Source organism: Rhinolophus ferrumequinum, chromosome 21, assembly GCF_004115265.2.
Source record: "Rhinolophus ferrumequinum isolate MPI-CBG mRhiFer1 chromosome 21, mRhiFer1_v1.p, whole genome shotgun sequence".
NCBI classification, from domain to species: Eukaryota; Metazoa; Chordata; class Mammalia; order Chiroptera; family Rhinolophidae; genus Rhinolophus; species Rhinolophus ferrumequinum.
Genome location: NC_046304.1, coordinates 40,691,454 through 40,710,667, shown reverse-complemented (window position 1 = coordinate 40,710,667; position 19,214 = coordinate 40,691,454). Strand labels below are relative to the sequence as shown.

The following is a 19,214-nucleotide window of genomic DNA, read 5'->3' as shown; positions in this document are numbered from 1 at the left end:
CTTACCATCGATTCAGATAACCTATGAGTCACGGTACCACATGTGCAGGAAGCAAGATGGAGGGAGAACTGATACATGCCATGACAAAAACCCAAATTTCACATGAAGACAACAGTTTGGGATGATGGGCCAGAGACTAGACCAAGTGCAGAGAGACAAATGTCACTCATTTGGTTCCTAAAAGACCTGCAGTTCTGACACAATCAGAAGCTCAGGTGTGCTTTATTAGCACGAAGTGGCTGCCAAAACACAGCAGTGGCAACCCTCGGCTGCACAGGAGAATGAAGGAGAGAGGGTCCCAGTGCACACTGCTCCAGCAACCACAGCTTTGTTCATTGAGTGCTTACTCTGTGCTGGTCCTAGGCTGTTTACATGAATGCTTTCATTCTACTTCTTGTGCAGTTTTGATCAAAAAGGATGTCTATTGTATTGGAAGGGGGGAAAGGTCTGTTTTGCCTGGAAGAGTTAATAGAAATATAATATGTGGAGTCAGTGCATTGAAGGCGACGTCAGAATTGACAAACAGTGTTGGTGAAGAGGCTGCAAGGTATTTACATTCCTGGAACCGCCATCCAGGGGGAGGTGAGCAGGGAATCAAGTCAGATTTCAAATAAATGGAGCCATAGACATGGCTAAGTTGTGTCAACCCTTTCCCCCTCCCCCAGGCTGTCCCAGTTTGGGAGCCTTCTCCTCACGGGGATGGATTGTGATGAGAAAGGCAGAGAATCACAGTAATGAAGGGGTGGGGCAACATGTTGTGGGGTCAGCCCCGCCATGGGGTTAGTTCTGGGGAGGGGTTTGTGCAGTGGACAAAAGGTGAGATTAAAAGACTCTTATGAAAAAAATGACACACTATAAAGAGGTGGATAGATTGCTGTAGATTAGAGATTAAAGAAACATAAACAAACATAGTGGGTAAAACTTGATTGGGTCCTGGTCGGGGAAAACACTGCTATAAAAGACAATCAGGAGACAACGGAGGCAACGTGAATATGGACCGGGATTTAGCTGATATTAGGCAATGAGTCCAGATTTTCTTCGGTGAGCAAATCGTCTTGTGTTTATGTCAGAGAAGGTCCTCACGCTTAGAAGATGCTGAAGTTCTTAGGGATGTCTGCATGTTATTTTCAGATGAATCAGCAACAGATGTACATATACAGAGATCTACAGAGCAAATTGTAGCAACTGTGGACAGCTGCAGCTAGGTAAAGATTTTCTAAATACCGCTTTCACCTTCTTTGTACGTTTGAAAATTTTCAAATAAAAATGTTGAGGAAAGAGAAAGAAGGGTGTTGTTTGTAAGCCACTAACTTCTAGGGCATGAGTCGGGCATATCAGCCAATGTTCATGCCCAACCCACCACATCCCCTCACCCCCTCTGCCAGGGACCAAGGCTCCATGGGAGGAAAGCCTGGCAGGCAGAGATGGCAGGGTCCCTTCTCTTGATGCTTTGTGTGTATCAGCCAGGCTAATTAGCAGTTGGGACAGCCTGCTATTTTGGATTGCCATCCCTTGCCCTAGCCATCCCCAAGCCAGGCCAAGCTCACCTAAAGGGGTTGGACAGGTAGACAATCCTCACAATAACTCAGAGGGAGACACTGAGGCTCAGAGAGGTTGGTATTTTTAACCACAATCGCACAGCTGATCTGTAGTGCAGTGAGGATTCGAACTCAGAGAGCCTTAACTCTAGGATCCAAACTGTTAACCAGAGCACTAGGCTGGCATCTGCAGAATATCAGGTCCACCACTGGCCCCCACATTTTAAGAAGGATGCTGACAGATCAAAGCAAGTGGGGCAGAGAGCTACCAGGAGAATGGGATACACTGGAAATCTTGTCCTGTGAAAAACCCTGGGCATTTCTGTATGGAATGAAATGACTTGGGGGGAATGCAATGACCACCCACAAGCGCTGAAAGAAATGTTATATAGCAAAGCAAAGAGGTGTGTTCTGTGCAACAGGATAAGGACAAGTGATAGATTTCAACTTTCTAAAGATTAGCTACCCCAAACTGGACTGGGCTGCTTTAATGAGGTACTGAGTTTCCTGGCACTAAAAGCATTCAGGCAGAGGCTGAACAGCTGTGTACTCTAAAATACTAATCTCACACTCTTCTCAAAGTGCCCACGGCACTGCTTGGCACCCTCGTCGCTATTGGTTTCATGATTATAAATCTCATACAGCTTTGTTGAGGTATAATTTACGTGCCATACAATTCGCCCATTGTAAGTGATTTGATGGCTCTTAGTGAATTCATACAGCTTTGCAACCATCACCACCATCCAGTTTTAGAACACTGTGATTATTGCTTTCGCTTCACAAGAACGTTACCAGCGACCAGGGTAGGTCCAGGTCTCCCCTGGCTGCGGTCCCCACTGGCCTAATAACACGTCTGGGCCCTGGCTCTTCCGCCTCCATCCCCTGCTCGTTCCCCCTTGCGAGTCAGCTGACACGGTTCTGCACACGCAGCGCTGTGTCCCAGAGCTCTGGCCCTCCCCAGGGGTTCCCACCCGACACTTTTGCTTCCTTCCCGCCCCATCTGGTGAACTCAAGGCCAGTGTCTGGCCTTCAGCACAGTCCAGGGCAGCAGTTTATACTGGAAGGATCTGGGTCCCAGGGCCCCAGACCCGCGTTGGACTCACCGCCGGTGGCCTCCAGGGTCACTTTACCTTCTTGATCCTTGGTTTCCCCCTTTGCAAAGCAGATGTAATACACACGACTTGCTGGGTGTGAGCTTAGAGGTGGTGTATGTAAAGTGCCTAGAAGTGTGTCCAACTACTCGATGAAGTGATTACTGCTTTACCGTTATGATTCTGCTGCTAATACTGCTGCCGCCTTTTTATTGGTACTCCCAGTAGTCTGCTCTAGGTGCCTATTTTGCTTTTCTCTTCCAGGCATATCCCTGGCTGTGGTCTCTGTTTTCCGGATTACTGTTGATACCCAGACAAAATGATGGATTCTCCTACACTCGGGAACTCCCGTGGCGCACACGAGCCAGGGCTGCGTGTATGTCAGTGGCATGGAGCAACAGCACCACCTAGTGGCAATGAGCAGCAGCAAGTTATTCACGGGCCACAGTAGCAGCTGTTCTAATGATCAGACACTTCTTGGAGGTCACCTATTCAATGGTCCATCCAATGCTTGCGTGTGCCGTGGCATCCTCCTAGAGGCCTTTGCGTGCCATGCATCAGAGTAAAAGAAGAATGAAAATCAAAATAGGAGAAAAGTTCTTGAGCAAAGTTTAAAAAGCGTCCCCACCAAATCCACAGAAACAAAGGAGATCAGTGGTTAGTGCTTGCCTAGAGCTGGGGGGTATGAGAGAAATACGGAGAGAAGGCTAAAGGATATGGGTTTCTTTTGGGGGAGATGAAATGTTCTAAAATTGATTGCAGTGATGGCTGCACAAATCTGTGAGTATACTAAAAACCACTGAATTATACACTTTTAAGTGAGTGGACTGTATGGTATGTGAATTATATCTCAATAAAGCGGCTACCAAAAAAGGTGAAAAGAATATCAAATTTTTCAAAGAAAGGAAAGAGCATCTCCACAGCACATCATCAGATTTTTTGTGTAGTCTGACCACCTCTACTAGACAGCTGTGGACAAAGGACTCAGGTCACTCTCTATAAGTTGTCATACCTCACTTGAAACTTCCCTCTACAGGAAGCATATAAACCCTCCTGTGCTGAGCAACTTAAACGCAATATTCTCAGCCTGGTTAAGGCATTATTTTAAACAGATCAAATAGATTGCAGGATCCACAATATACAGAACTGACACATGAAGCTCCCCACCCCCTCACTGCCCCATATTCTTGGTATTCACGCACAACTGTACCCCAGGTAAGCCTGGGGACTTCCTTGCCCGAGCGTCAGAGGTTCAGCGGCCCAACTGAATACAGCGAAAGGGTAAAGCTCTCATTTCAGCATCAGCCTTTGATTCCAGATTCAGAGCTCTGGCCATTTTGATAGGGTGACTGTACGTCCCACTTCACGCCTGCTGTCCCTGAGAAATTATTACTCCTGTACTATTAGTAGTGTTCCTTTCCCTCTTGAGATAACAAACTTCCCGGTAGCCTACCTATGGGGCAGTCTTTTCCCTGGGGCTCAGCCTCATCTGTAACGGACTGATTGCTCTGAACTGACACTGTGGTCAGGCCAACAGCACCTCAGCACTTCCTGAAGCACCCACCAGCCCCCCAAGTCTCTCACCTGCACAAAAGAGGCAAATCCATAGAAACAGAAACTAGATTAGGATTGCCAGGGGCCTAGGGTAAGGGAGGAACGGAGAATGGATGCTAATGGATCTAGAATTTCTTTCTGGGGTGATGAAAATAGTTGAAAACTAGTAGTGGTGGTTGCACAACTGTGAATATACCAAATACCACAGCACTTAAAAAATGAAGGAAAAAAAAACGGGAGGGTGGGATATAACAATGTGCTTTTGTGAACAAGCATCCCAGCTGGTCTTGTTAGCACTTCCCATGGTTAGGAAAGGCAGGCAGCATTCAGCAGGATTAGGTGAACTGAGTAGGAGATTAAACACAGCCCCCTTCCCCCTCCCACTCACTTCTGTAAATAATGCCGATCAGTTCGTGGCCAGCACTGCTGTTTACACTCGGCTATCGAGAGAGCCCCAGGGAAACACCAGAACAAGGCACACAGACGTCTGAGACATTTAATCTTCACAGCCCTATGAAGTAAGTATTATCCCCATTTAACAGGTATGCAAACTGAAACTCAGAGACAAGGAGGCTAAGAGTAACTGGCCCGAGGCCAGCTGCTAGTGAGGGACACAGCTGACATGTGAACATGGCTTTCGGGGACCCAAGTGTCTGCTCAAAGCCACTACAATGAAGTGTCCCCAATCACCCCCAACTCACCAGCTCCAAAAACCATTGAAAGAGAAAGACTGTGTTTGAAAGTGTCATGGAAAGTACCAGTGAGGAGTACTGCTAAAGGCATAGGGCCAGGACAGCACCCCTGTGGTTGTCTTTTGTACAAGTGCCCTGTGGGTTTTCAATAGAAAGTCTGCTAAGATGGAAAGGGAAAGGGATTTTAAAGTAGTTCAAGACATTCAGAAGCACATGGCTGTCCTCTCTTCCTTCCAAAGCAAGTTCTTTATTGTTCAACCAATCAACAAGGATTCGATGAACCCTACCACTGTACTAAGTACACTGTACGAAGCATGAATACAAAAGTATAAGACACAGTCCCATCCAATTTAGGATGGAATCTAAATATTTCTCAGGAATCATGCCATGGTTAAACAAGCAAATCTGGACTTAGTTGCCAGTATTGCAATGAACATTCTTTAAAGTCAGTATTTTTTTTTAAAGCATTGCACCCACATTTATCGTGGCATGAAATTTCTTCCTAATAATATCAACTTCATTGTTATCACTAAATAAAGTTTACTTTCACTAAAATTCACCTTATATTCTCCTCTTCTGTAATTTCAATAGATTTTTTTTAACGGAATTTTAAAAGGTAAAGTAGTAGAAGCACTTAGGTACAAATTTGGCCAACAGCTGTCTGGGCAAACAAGCTTGAGACCACTGAGAGAACCTAGCTCACCTAATTTTCATTATATTTTGACAACATAAAGCATGTTTCCAGGTAAGACATGACTGTCATCAGAAAAGGGAGTCAGCACCTTGGAGAGCAGTCTAGACAAGACAAGTTTTTTTTTTTTTTTTTTAATTTTATTTTTATTAGTTTCAGGTGCACCAAACAATGTAATAGACATTTATCATTTATATCCCTCACACTGTGTCAATCCCCCTCCCCCCATCCACTATCCCTCTGACTTCGCACAGAGCCATTCATAATGCTGTACTCCGCTTCTTGTAACTATACATATACATATATATGTGTGTATATATATATATGTATATATATAAACTTGTAGTTGACATTCATTATTGTTCAGCTTCAGCTCTATTCCTAATGCTGTACTCCACTTCTTGTAACTATATACATGATATATATGTATATATATCATATATACACACACACACACATATAAACTTATAGTTGACATTCATTATTGTTCAGCTTCAGGTGTACAGTGCAGTGATCAGGCATCTACATCTTCCCTAGGTGGTCTCCCTAATGAGACAAGTGTCCATCGGATACCCTACAAAATCTTTACAACATTATTGATTACATTCCCCAAATTAACTTTCGTATCCCCGTGGCAGTCTTGTGGTTACCGACTGTGCTTTCTAATCCCCTCACCTTCCCCCTTATTCACACCCCCCTCCCATCTAGCAACCCTCAGTTTTTCCTCTATGTCTCTGAAACTACTCCTGATTAGTTCATTCATTTATTCTTTTCTATAGATTCCACATGTAAGTGAGATCATACAGTATTTGTCTTTCTCTGACTTATTTCACTTAACATAATGTTCTCTAGGTCCATCCATGTTGTTGCAAATGGTAAGATTTCTTTCTTCTTTATGGTTGCGTAATACTCCATTGTATAAATGTAGCACAGTTTCTTAATCCAGTCACCTACCGATGGGCATTTCAGTTGTTTCCATGTCTTGGCTATTGTGTATAGTGTTGCAATAAACATAGGAGTGCATAAATTTTTTGAATTACAGTTTTGGATTTCTCTGGATAGATACCTAGGAGTGGAATTGCTGGATCATAAGGTAGTTCCATTTTCCAATTTTTGAGATCCCTCCATACTGTTTTCCATAGTGGCTGCACCAATCTGCAATCCCACCAATAGTTCACAATGGTTCCCTTTTCTCCACATCCACGCCAGCACTTGTTGTTTGTTGATTTATTGATGATAGCCATTTTGACTGGTGTGAGGTGGTATCTCATTGTGGTTTTTATTTGCATTTCTGATGGTTAGTGAGGTTGAGCATTTTTTCATATGTCTGTCTGCCATCTGTATGTCCTTTTTAGAAAAATGTCTCTTCATGTTCTCTGCCCATTTTTTAATTGGGTTGTTTGATTTTTTGGAGTTGAGTCTTTTTATAAATTTGGGATATTAACTCCTTATCGAATGTATCATTGGCAAATATCTTTTCCCATTCAGTAGGATCCCTTTTTGTTTTATTGGTGGTTTCCTTTGCTGTGAAAAAACTTTTTAGTTTGGTGTAATCCCACGTTTATTTTTTCTCTTACTTCCCTTGCCCAAGGGGATATATCAGTAAAAATCTTACTCCAGGTAATGTCTGTAAAGTTTCTTCCTATATTTTCTTCTAGGAATTTTATTGTTTCAGATCTTACATTTAAGTCTTTAAGCCATTTTGAATTTATTTTTGTATATGGTGTCAGGAGGTGGTCCAGCTTCATTTTTTTGCATGTGTCTGTCCAGGTTTCCCAGCACCATTTATTGAATAGACTGTCTTTACCCCACCATAAATTCTTGCTTCCATTGTTGTAGATTAAATGACCATATAGGCATGGATTTATTTCTGGGCTCTCTATTCTGTTTCATTGATCTATGTGTCTGTTTTTATGCCAGTACCATGCTGTTTTGATTACTGTAGCCTTGTAGTATAATTTGATGTCAGGTATCGTTATACCTCCCACTTTGTTCTTATTTCTCAAGATTGCCGAGGCTATCTGGGGTCTTTTATGGTTCCATATAAATTTTAGGATTATATGTTCTATTTCTGTGAGAAACGTCCTTGGTAGTTTGATAGGAATTGCGTTGACTATGTATATTGCCTTAGGCAGTATGGACATTTTAACTATGTTAATTCTTCCTATCTATGAACATAGTAAGTGTTTCCATCTATTTATATCTTCTTTAATTTCTTTCTTCAGTGTCTTATAATTTTATGAGTACAGCTCTTTTACTTCTTTGGTTAAATTTATTCCCAGGTATTTTATAGTCTTTGAAGCAATTGTAAATGGGATTGTTTTCTGAATTTTTCCTTCTGATATTTTATTATTGGTATATACAAATGCAACTGATTTCTGAATATTACTTTTGTATCCTGCTACTTTACTAAATTCATTTATCAGCTCTAATAGTTCCTTGGTGGAGTCTGTAGGGTTCTCTATATATAGTATCATGTCATCTGCATATAATGACAATTTTACTTCTTCCTTACCAATTTGGATGCATTTCTTTTTCTTAGACAAGACAGTTTTCACAGGAAAATTTAGCACCAGCTCAGGGGTAATATCAGGAGTTGCCCAGAATTCTGTCCCCTAAACGAACCGCTTGATTCTCTCACAAATTCTCAGAACTTACAGGTGTAGTTCTGGGAACAGATACTAACCAAAACCAGAAGTCATACTAAGGTACCATACATAGTGACGATTCCATCCCGGGAGCAAACCTCCTGCTTTGAGCGTAGAACATTCAGCACAGAGCAAACAAAGTGGGAGTAGCAGTCTCAGGAGCCTGAAACCTGAGGTGGTGACACAAGGACTCAAACATGACTGTCACCTTGCTTCCTTTACCCAGACTCTTCACTTGACTGTGTGGCCCCAATAAAGAGCCTTTACCTCATTCTGGGTTGCTACCCCACATGATCTCCATTTGGCAAATAAGAGGCAAATGACAGAAGGAGCTAGCATAAGGAGAAGACTGGATAATTTTATACTATTAATGGAATCTGGATATTCTAGTGAAAAAGATCACCGATTCCTTGAAATAAAGCACATAAACCAGGAAGTCGAGGCTGGAATATAACTTAAAGGAAAAGTTCAAATGCGAACTTCAAACCAATGGTAAGCAAATGCTTTTTCTCTCTTGAGGACCATTTGCTTTAAAGCACTGAAAAGTGAGCTGCTAGCTCTGGCAGTGATGGGAAAGAAGGACAGTTCCTTCCTTTTTATAGATACCAGCTATGCAGAGACAACAGAGCCAGGGCTGCACACCTGAACTCGGTCCTCGCACCCACTCTCCTCCTTTGCCCCATGAAGACCACTCTGGCTAGTGCACAGGTAAGCCCTTAGGATTCCTCCATCAACTGTAGAAACGATCATCAAAGCTACTGAAATGGAAGGCAGCATTTAAAACGTAACACTGGTTTTTCTTAAAATGTTGACTGCTTTTCTTAGAGCATGATACATGCACGGTGTGAGAAAGCTGCCCCCACTCCCAGCCACACACCCACGCTTGGCTCCTCACACACACGTCCATGCACAAAGAAGAGACCAGCTGATTTTGCCATGATGCTCAGGGAATGGATTGCTCCCAGTCACTTCCGGTTTTTGAGCTGGTTGGAGAGCAGTCCAGGCCTTCTTAAAGCCCATTTTCATGGGGCACAAGTAACCTGAATGCACCAGTTTTTCTGGCGAAGGGAACGTAAGCCAAACTTGTCTGTTACCTCTGCTGTGTTCATAACACTGGGGAGATCCTTGAAAGAGAATATTCAAAAGTCAGTTTACAATGTTGTATTCGTATAATGAAATATTACACTCTTCCCCCAAAACCTGTCCCAACCCACAGTCTTATCTCAGCTGATGGCAACCCTAGCCTTCCAGTTGCTCAGGCCCCAAACCTTGAACTCATCCATTTTTTTTTCTCTCTCTCTCTCAATTCCCACAACTCCACGTTAGGAAATCCTACTGGCTCTACCATCAAAATACATTCAGAATCTGACCACCTCTCACCACCTCCACAGCCACCCCTGATCTCACCACCATCTTTTCTCACTTGGATTACTGACGTAACCTCCTAATTGGTCTCCTGCTCCTGCTTTAGCTCCCCTAAAGTGTATCCCCAACCCAGCAGTCAGTGAAAATCAGATCAAGTCATTCTTCCGTCACAATCCTGCAACAGCTCCCGCTGTCGTGGCGTCAGGGTCAGTATGATGGTCTGCAAGACCTGCATGACCTCTGCCCCGTGACCTCCAAACTCATCTCCTTAATCTTTTTAAACATAGCACTCAGCACATGTGACTATACATTTACTTATTTAGCACGTTTTTCATTACCCATCGCGTCTAACTAGAATGTAAGCGTTAGAGGGCAGAATCTCTATCTTGTTCTCTGATGTGTCCCCAATGCCTAGAATTGTGCCTGGCACATAGTAAGCTCAAACTAAATTTGAGTAAGTTGGCATTCAAGAATAAGGCAGATCTGACGAACTGACATGGAAGAACGTCAGAGATATGCTAAGGGGAAAAGCAGGTTGCAAAACAGAATGTAGGATATGCTCTTCAAAACTTAAATACGAATACAATCATATAACTGCTTATATAGGCAGAGAAAGTTATACCTCTAGAAAGAGAGGTAAGAAACTTAGCAATGTTTTACTCTGAGGAATGGGGCTAAAATATTTCATTTCACTTGATATTCTGAACTATTTGCATATTTATACCATGAACATGCTCTGTTTTTATAATTTTTTAAAAATTTGTTATTTTCTTTTTTGAAAATCCACTATGTTCACTAGTGAAATTCTGGACTGACATCGACCCTAACAAACAGTAGGGTAACACTTGCGTGTATGTCGGTCAGAATGTCCTGCGAATGTTATACGGTCAGCGCCAGAGCCCACACAGTCCAACCGGAGGGATTCAAAGAACGACAGGATGGCAAAGGAATCACATACCACGTCCTAAGAAAAATAATTGCTATCACTGGGGACATTTTACCTAGAGAAGACTCATTGCGGGGACTGACAGCTGTCTTCAAATATCTAAAGGGCTATGACATAAAGAGAGGTTTACCTAGTTTTGTGTAGCTCTATCAGCAGACTGGAGGTCAGTAGGCAAAACGTACAGGAAGTCAACGTGATAACGAGTCAACAGAAGTGAAGGTACAATAAGCTGCCTCAGGACGGCCTCCTGGGAGGGGAGGTATTCGTGCTCAGCTTAAGCCGCCACTTATAGGGACACTGCATTGGGGGCGCTGCTGCTAAGGAAAGGGCAGTGAGAGGACATGAGGTTCCTTCTTTGAGATTTCTCCACTGTGTCTGGGAGAGAAAACCAATCTGGCCGTCCGTCCTTGCCCTCCATGATCCCCGGCCCACTCAGCCACTGCCTCCCACTCGGGCAGACGGGAACTCACAGCTTCTGAATGTTTGGGGCCTGCGTGTGAGTCAAAGTCATGCATGTTATGGCACAGATTTTTTTTTTTTAAATGCAAAACATCCAAAACTCCCCTCAAAGATTAAAACACTACCAGCAGCTCTGGACTCTGGTCATCACTAAGTAAACCAGGTTGTCCAGAACTTTGAAGAGATCTTTAGAAGATCATTAGTCTCCAGTGCAAAACGGACAGGGTGGAAGCTGGCATATTATCCCTTTGCCATTCTTAATAAAAATAAAGGTTTATAAATATTTAGGTCCTATTTTATACTCTGCTTTGTATGCATCCTTACATGAGAAACAAAAGAACCTAGCATCAGACTGACTACACTTTTGAACTAAAAGAACCTAGAAAAGGTAAACATACACATGAATAGTATGCTGTAATTTGTGTTTTTTTTTTTTAATTAAAGTTTATTGGGGTGACAACTGTTAGCAAAGTTACATAGATTTCAGGTGTACAATTCTGTAATACATCATCTATATATCACATTGCGTGTTCACCACCCAGAGTCAGTTCTCTTGCAATTCATTTTTTAAAGGGGGAGGGATATACATCTATAGCTGTTTGTATCGCATAAAATATCTTTGGGCGGATATACAAGAAGTGAAAGTCGTTGTCTACAGGAGGGGGACTGGGCCAGTAGGGGACTGGAATGAGCCAGTGACTTTTCACTATATACTTTTATTTCGTTTTGAATTTTGAACCATATAAATATATTGCCATTTAACAAATTAAAATAACCTACAATCAAAGAGAAAACTCTTTCCATGTGAGAACTAATGGACCACTTTATGCATTCTTTATAATATCATCAACTAAGAGTCACACAAACAGTTCAAATTCCAATCCATCCAAGTGAAACCTACACACAGTTAAGTGTCTTAATAGAGAGCTAAAAGCTTTCACTAAGTCTGTCATATTCAATATACTGATGAAAAAGAAAATTTTTATTAAAAAAGACAGGCTGACCTTTGGGAAGTTGGCAGAAAAAATAGGGACAGCATCCAAGACTACTTGTGGCTGAGACACCTGGACCCACCACAGATAGCAAGTCCATTCTTCAAATAGGCCCCATTTGCTAATTTGATGATGAGTCTAAATGACCCGCCCTTGGGTCCTAGAATATAGCCAGTTTCCCTCTATCAAAGGAATAGTTACGGAAATTCTGTAAAGTCAGACTTGTTATAAATAAAAGATTGAGAACAAAAAGGCATTTCTACTTGGTGATTTAATGTGCCAAGTAAGCATAGGATAGGCAAAAGGAATCGTGCCAGGGAATGAAGTAAAACCTCTGACAATTTGGGACCGGTGAAGGTTCATTTCATGTGTCAACTTGGCTGGGCCACTGGGTGCCCATATATTTGGTTAAACGTTACTCTGGGTGTGTCCCTGAGGACACAGGGTGTGTCTGGGTGACATTCACATGTGAATCAGCAGACTGAGTAAAGCAGACTGCCTTCCCCAAGGTGGGGGGCCTCATCCAATCCACTGAAGGCCTGCATAGAACATAGAGGAGGAAGAAGAGAGAACTCACTCTCTCTGCCTGTCTTATAGCTGGGACATTGGTCTTCTCCTCCTTTGGATTGGAACGTACAATCCTGAGTACCCAGCTTGCCAACTGCTGACCCTGGGACTACTCCGCCTCCGTAAACATGTGACCCAATTTCTTATAATAAATCTCTTCATATATTTAAATCCATCCACCCTATTGGTTTTGTTTCTCTGGAGAACCCAGACAAACACAGGCTTCCATCTGAGTGTCTGCTACCTTCCAGCCATAAAACTAAGCATTTTACAAAATTAATCTCATTTAAGCCAAGTGATCCAGCATAATGGGTATTACCTCTATCTTACAGTTAAGGAAATTGAGACAGAAAAAGATTACCTAACTTTCCCAAGGTTTCATAGCAGAGCTGTGGTTCAAACCCATGTTTTCTAGTTTTTATACAGGAGGAATTACAATGGTTTGGCCAATATGGCAAGTGCCAATCCAAGATAAATGGCTACTCTGAGTTCAAAAAGAATATTGTCTGCAATGGATTAAACACAGCAAAATAAACACTAAGCGTCCTCATGGAAGTCACTAGGGCAGCAAGTCATTTCACTGAAAATCAATACAGGGAAAGAAGTAAGCATTTTTCCTGCCTTTCTTGTACAAACTAGATTTCAGAGAAACCAAATTATTTAATAAGGGAATTCGCTGTTTAGAAGAATTTTAGCTAATAAACGCAGAAGGGATGACAAGATCTATAAAACCACCATTTTGTAATTCCTAATGAAATAATGGATCTAGGTAATCGTCTTCAATGGATGCTAAAACCATTAGGTGAAAGGCTAATGGGGAACTTCATTTTGGGGGAATTAGGTTGAGACCATCTGAACCCACTTATCACTAAAAGTGTGACAACCACACTTCTGTGTTAAGATGTGATACCTAAGTGGAAGTACATAGCACCACTTATAAAGTATTCTTGCCCCCAAAATGAACCAGAATCTAATTAAGCCCCTAAAACAAACTACTGTTTTATAGGATATCCATAGAGAGGCAAATAAGTTAAATGAAACCACAATAATTAGCCAAATCAAGAATGTGGGATAAACACCTAACAACAAAAAAAGGCACAGAAAAAAGGGAGGAAGGAACTGTTGTAGAATAAGAGACTAACGAGACATAACAGTGAAATGCAAAGTGTGAACTTTGATCCTAACGCAAACAAATCAAATGTAGAAAGGACATATTTGATACAATTGGAAAAATTTAAACAAGAACTGGGTACTAAATATTCAAGAATTATTGTTAATTTTGGAGGCATGATATGGCATGGAGATTATGTTTAAAAAAACCAGAAAAGGCCTTATCAGTTAGAAATAAACACTGAAGAATGTATGAGCAAAAGGCTTCATGTCTGGGATTTTCTATAATATACTCTGGGCAAAACGTCAATTGATAACTGTTGAAGTTCGGTGATGGGTGCTCGTTATGTATCCTTTCTTTCTTTGTATTTGTTTTAAATTTTCCACTAATTAAAAAAAAATGAGTGCACTATTTTGAGGAAAGACATTCTAAAATCTATAAGCTGAGAAAATAACTAGAGCTAAGTGCTAAAGGTAATAGCTAAAATAATGATACAAGATACAAAGAGACAGCTGACTTGAGTATTTGGTCTGAAAAGACTGAAAATATTTCTGTACTATGAAACGCATGCAATAAAAACACCATCAGTAGTAGAAACTTCAAAATTAAATGACTCCAAATAAATTCCAAAGAGTAATTTGTAGATGCCATATGGTTATGATTCTACATGAGAATCAGGGTGTAAAAACAATGTGACTAGTTTATGAATATCTTGACAGGCAATATTCTGTAAGGCATCATTTATCCAAAATATAACCAATGAAAGAAACTCAAATAGATTGATTGAACGGGGTGAGGGGGGACACATTAAAAACCTTATCTTGAAGAAACCAATGATAAAAACTCCAGTAATGACCTGGGATACTCACGCCTACTCAGGTACTTGCACAATAGTAGGGCAGCAGGGAGGGGCTGTGACCACACAAGACGCTGGGATTTGGGATTTGGGGTTTCAGCCATCTTTGTTCATCTCTTTCTCTCCAGAGGCATGATTTTTAGATATTCTCAACAGGTTTAACAGAGTTTACGGAATTCAAATTCTTCAAAAACTCGTACTTCATCTAAGGTACATATAACTCTCAAACAAAACGTGAAATTCATCATAATAACCATTTTCTAACCATTTCTTTTTTAAGAGGAGTTTCTTATGTAGGCCATTAAAGCCTAAGTACTTTTTCCAGGAACGCAGGGACCATTTCTCAAAAAGAAACCTCTCCAGTAAGTGTAGTGGGCCATCAAAGGAGAAGGAGTGACTGCTAGTCCAAATAAAACAGAGGACCACAAGGTTTTGCTTCAAGCATCCACCTTTAGACACATTTAATATGAACGGTTCCAAGGCTATAGACTAGAGAACCCTTACCTTAGTGTCCTTGAAGTAATGTCTCCAGTAAAATCACAAAGTAAGGGATTTTGCAATGGCTACTGACATCCCAGATTGGGAAGCTGGTATTTTTATATTTCACCATCTCCACACTGAAATCTAAATTGAAAAGATGGAGAATTTCTAATGAAGACTTCTGCTGACTGAACAATCCAAATCAAAATAATTTCAACCAACATTTGGACAGCTTTAACATTTGGACTTTAAATTTAGAAAGTAGCTTGCTAGTCAAAGATTTATAACATAAAAAGCAATGTGTAAGCTTGCTCTCCCATTTATCATGACAGGTGTCTCAAACCTCTACTCTCTCCAACCTCCAACCTGGCACCTCTCTCTTCCTCTCAGTAAAAGATCTTACAGATCTTTTAATTCAGAGCAAACAGAAGCCATTAACGGGACTGACTTTCACTTCACACGACACAATGTAGAAACCTTCCTACATCTTCACCCACGTTTTTCTCCCTCCTTTTTGGAACAATAGAAGGGGGCAACTATCTGATGCCAGTTCCATCCACCTATATGCTGAATGCAATCTACCCATGTTGTCTGGAATCTCCCTATTGTTATTCTCTCCCCCCTTCCAAATATCTCCAACCTGTTCTTCTTAGCATGCGTAGTAAAGTCTTTTACATCTCTCAAAACAAAAACAAAAACATCTTTCCTTGATCTCCCATCTTCACCGGCTACCACCCTCTATTTTCCCTTTCAAAGTCAAACTTTTCTAAGAAGTTTAGCTGCATTCACTGCACCTGCTTTGTCACCTCACTCATTAACACCTTAGTTCTGCTTCACCATGTTCCGTATCTGGTCTCACCGAGGTCAGCAGTGATCACCATATCAATGAATCCAACAAACGGTTTTCAGTTCTTATAAATTTGACTATATCTGACACTACTGCTCACTCCCATCTTGCAACTCTTCCCTGGCTTCCCACTTTCCTTCAATTTCTATGGCTGCACCTTCTCAGTCTCCTTAGTGAGCTCAGCCACATTCAGTTGACCCTTACGCAATGGAGTTTCCATGACTACATCCTCCCGCATCCATTCTCCTCTTTCCACACCCCGCTAAGTAATCTCATTCACTCCTGGGGTTTCATGACCATCATTGTGCTAAGAATTCTCAAATTTACGTCACCCCAACCCAAATCTCTCTTCTGAGCTTCAGGCTCATAATCCAACCTTCTACCCCACATCTTTGGTTAGATGCCTCAAAGGCTCCAATAAAGCGCATGTCAAAAAAACCCCAAAAAACTTAGGACTTCTACCCTTTCAGCCTGCCACCCCCAGTGACTTCATTCCACAAGCTGGGGACCTAGGAGGCATCCCTGACATGTCCAAATCTCTCACTACCAAAATCTCATTACCAAATCTTATCAGTTCAACCTTCTAAATATCTAAGTTACCCTAATCCAAGAGACCATCCTTTCTGGTGTCAATTACTGAAAAGCCAAACTGATCTCCCCGTAGCCACTCTTCCTCTCTCAATCATTCACCATTTTCTAATCAAAGCTCTCAAAAACACATAATGTGGTCATATCACTTCTTTACACATGTTCTATTGAAATATTTAAAATATAATAAAAATAAATCTCTCCCTTGGCTTCCCACACCCATATCCCCAATGTGGCTGTCAAGACCCACCATCACCTGGGCCTGCTCAGTTTCAAATCTCACTTCTAGTCATACCTTGTTTTAAACTGACAGCGAGGACAAAGAACATGTCTATCATTATAGAAAGTTCTATTGGCCAGCACCAGCCTATTCAAATATAACGAAATCTTTACCTTACTCATAAAACAAAATAAACTTCAAATGGATGAAATAATGTTCTTATAAATAAAATAAAAATAACCCATAAAATTAGCAGGAGAAAATATTGGTAAATATTTTTTATGATCCTGAAGCGGAGAAGACGTTTCTAAAATTGATACTGAAACCAAAAGAAGAAAAACAAAATGGTAAATTTGGTTACCTGATAATTTTAAACCTCTGTATGGCAAAATGCAGAAAAAACAAAGTTGGAAGGCTGGAAAACAACTGACACATGACAAGAGTTGTTTTTGACCCATGATGTCCTTCTTTAAATCAGTAAGAGACAGATAAACATCCCAACAGAAAAACAGCTGAACAATATTAAAAACAAGTCACAGAAAAACAAATACAAATTGCCAATGGATGTTTGAATATATTCACTCATAATAAAAGAAATTCCGATAGAAGCCAGTGTTTTTTACCTATTACACTGGCAAATTCCTCAGAGAAATGAACACTTTTTATAGTTGGTGACACAACCTTTTTGGAGAGCAGTTTGGCAATGTGTGTCCACATTTAAAATGTCCACAAGTTTTAACATGGCAAGTGCCCCTCCAGGGATAACTGCAAGGAGATAGAATACATGTTTGCAAAAATGTTAAAGATGCATCATTTACAAAAACAAACCGTTGCAAATAACCTAATCATCCAACAATGGAAATTTGTTAAAAATATAGCTATATAATGGAATACTACCCAATTATTAAATTTTGATGTTGATCTATATCAGCCCCCAAATTTAGTGCCTTAGAACAATGATTCCTCCCCAACAAACAGTTCTGTGGGTTGCCTGGGCTTCCTCCTGTGGCTGCATTCAGCTACTGAGTCACTTGGCAACTGGGGTAGGCCTCTCTCTTTCCAGATGGTCTTTTTATCCTCAAAGAGCATCGAGCTTCCTCTGAAGGTGGTGGCAGTGTGCCAAGAGGACAAGCCCCAAGGCACAAGCACTTATGAAATCTTTGAATGACATTTGCTGATGTCCTCTAGGCAAAGCAAGTCAAGGTGGCCAAGCTCTGCATCACTGTGGAAGGGGACTGCACAAGGGTGTCGATACTGAGGGATACGATTCCTTGGTATACAATTCATTCACACAGTTATGTACTGGGTATCTACTATGTGCCAGGCATTTGCCAGGCACTGGGGAAAGTGGTGAATAAGACATGATTCTTGCTCTTAGTGTTGGGAGGAAGAGACACAGTGAGCAAGCAATGACAAATGTGCTGAGAGTTGCTTTAAAGTTCTGGTTGCTATGGAAACTTATAACAGGGAAAACCAGTCCAAGGGGTCAGGAAAGGTGACTCTGAGCAATAATGTTTTAAACTGAGACCAAAAGAATGAGCTGGCATTAGCTAAAGGGGGAGGGAGCTAAGGAAGAAGGCAGGAAAGCATTCCACAGAGAGGAAATGACATAAACAGAGGTCCAAACATTTTGTTCAATGCAAAGTAAATAGGAAAACAGTGTGTGTATGATTTTACAAAGATATTCACCAAAATCTTAGTAGTGGCGTAATTTTTTAAAACTTGTTTATATTTTTCTATACGTATGAAATTACAGGCACATAAATTATTTTTATAATTGGAGAAAATCTATCAATTATGCTATTTTTATTTGAATTAATAACATTTTTTAAATTGTGAGCATGAAACATTTTATCCATCTGGTTTCCTCCTTCCTCAAATGTTGCAATCTCTGAAGCTCCTGCCCATATTGGAAGTTGATCATTCGGTTCTTGTGCCTTCTCCAACATTCAGAACACTGACATTCACGTGCCATCCTGTGGAGCCTATTCTCACTCTGGAGTTTGGATCCAGAAGCAGTTCTTAAGGCAAAAATTAAGTCCTGTCAGAACTGCGTTTGCAAAACACTTAAACAGCCCACAAAACACAGTGCAGGTTCCCAGGAAGAATTACATGCCAGATTGTTCTATAGCATTGGAACAAATCAGATTCTTCAGTTGGACACCAGTTCAAGTAGTTGTCTTGAACCAGAGTGAAGGGGGTAAAAGTCTGCATCTTTAAAGACTAGGCACATACTCAGTCTGGAGAGATGTTTCCACTTAGAAAGGCAAGCTGGAATGAAGACTGACTCCATCTGAGGCTTAGGCTGGGACACATGCTGAGGAAAGGAGGGCATAACTGCCCTCACTGTTTTAATCATTACCATCTTTTTCTTTTTTGCCAAGCAGATAGGGTTACATTTGCTTAGCCTACATGTGTTCATATGACTCCCCTGTAAACCTAGGAATGTGCTACAGAGATCAGGGAGCAATTAGGAAAGGAAATATTACATGGTTTTTGTCCTCAAAAAGTTTACGCTGTTGGGACGAACAAGATTTTTAAAAAGAAATATACAATAACATAAGCAGCA

At 41.1% G+C, this 19,214-nt stretch overlaps 1 long non-coding RNA gene across 1 annotated transcript; it reads right to left on the bottom strand.

Annotated features, from left to right (window-relative positions):
- Positions 1–8,024: 8,024 nt before the first annotated feature.
- Positions 8,025–17,404, bottom strand: LOC117012693 (uncharacterized). The gene is made up of 3 exons (XR_004421220.1): positions 17,269–17,404; positions 15,015–15,134; positions 8,025–9,338 (listed from the first exon to the last, which is right to left on the bottom strand). It is a non-coding gene; the product is annotated as an uncharacterized LOC117012693 (long non-coding RNA).
- Positions 17,405–19,214: the final 1,810 nt, after the last annotated feature.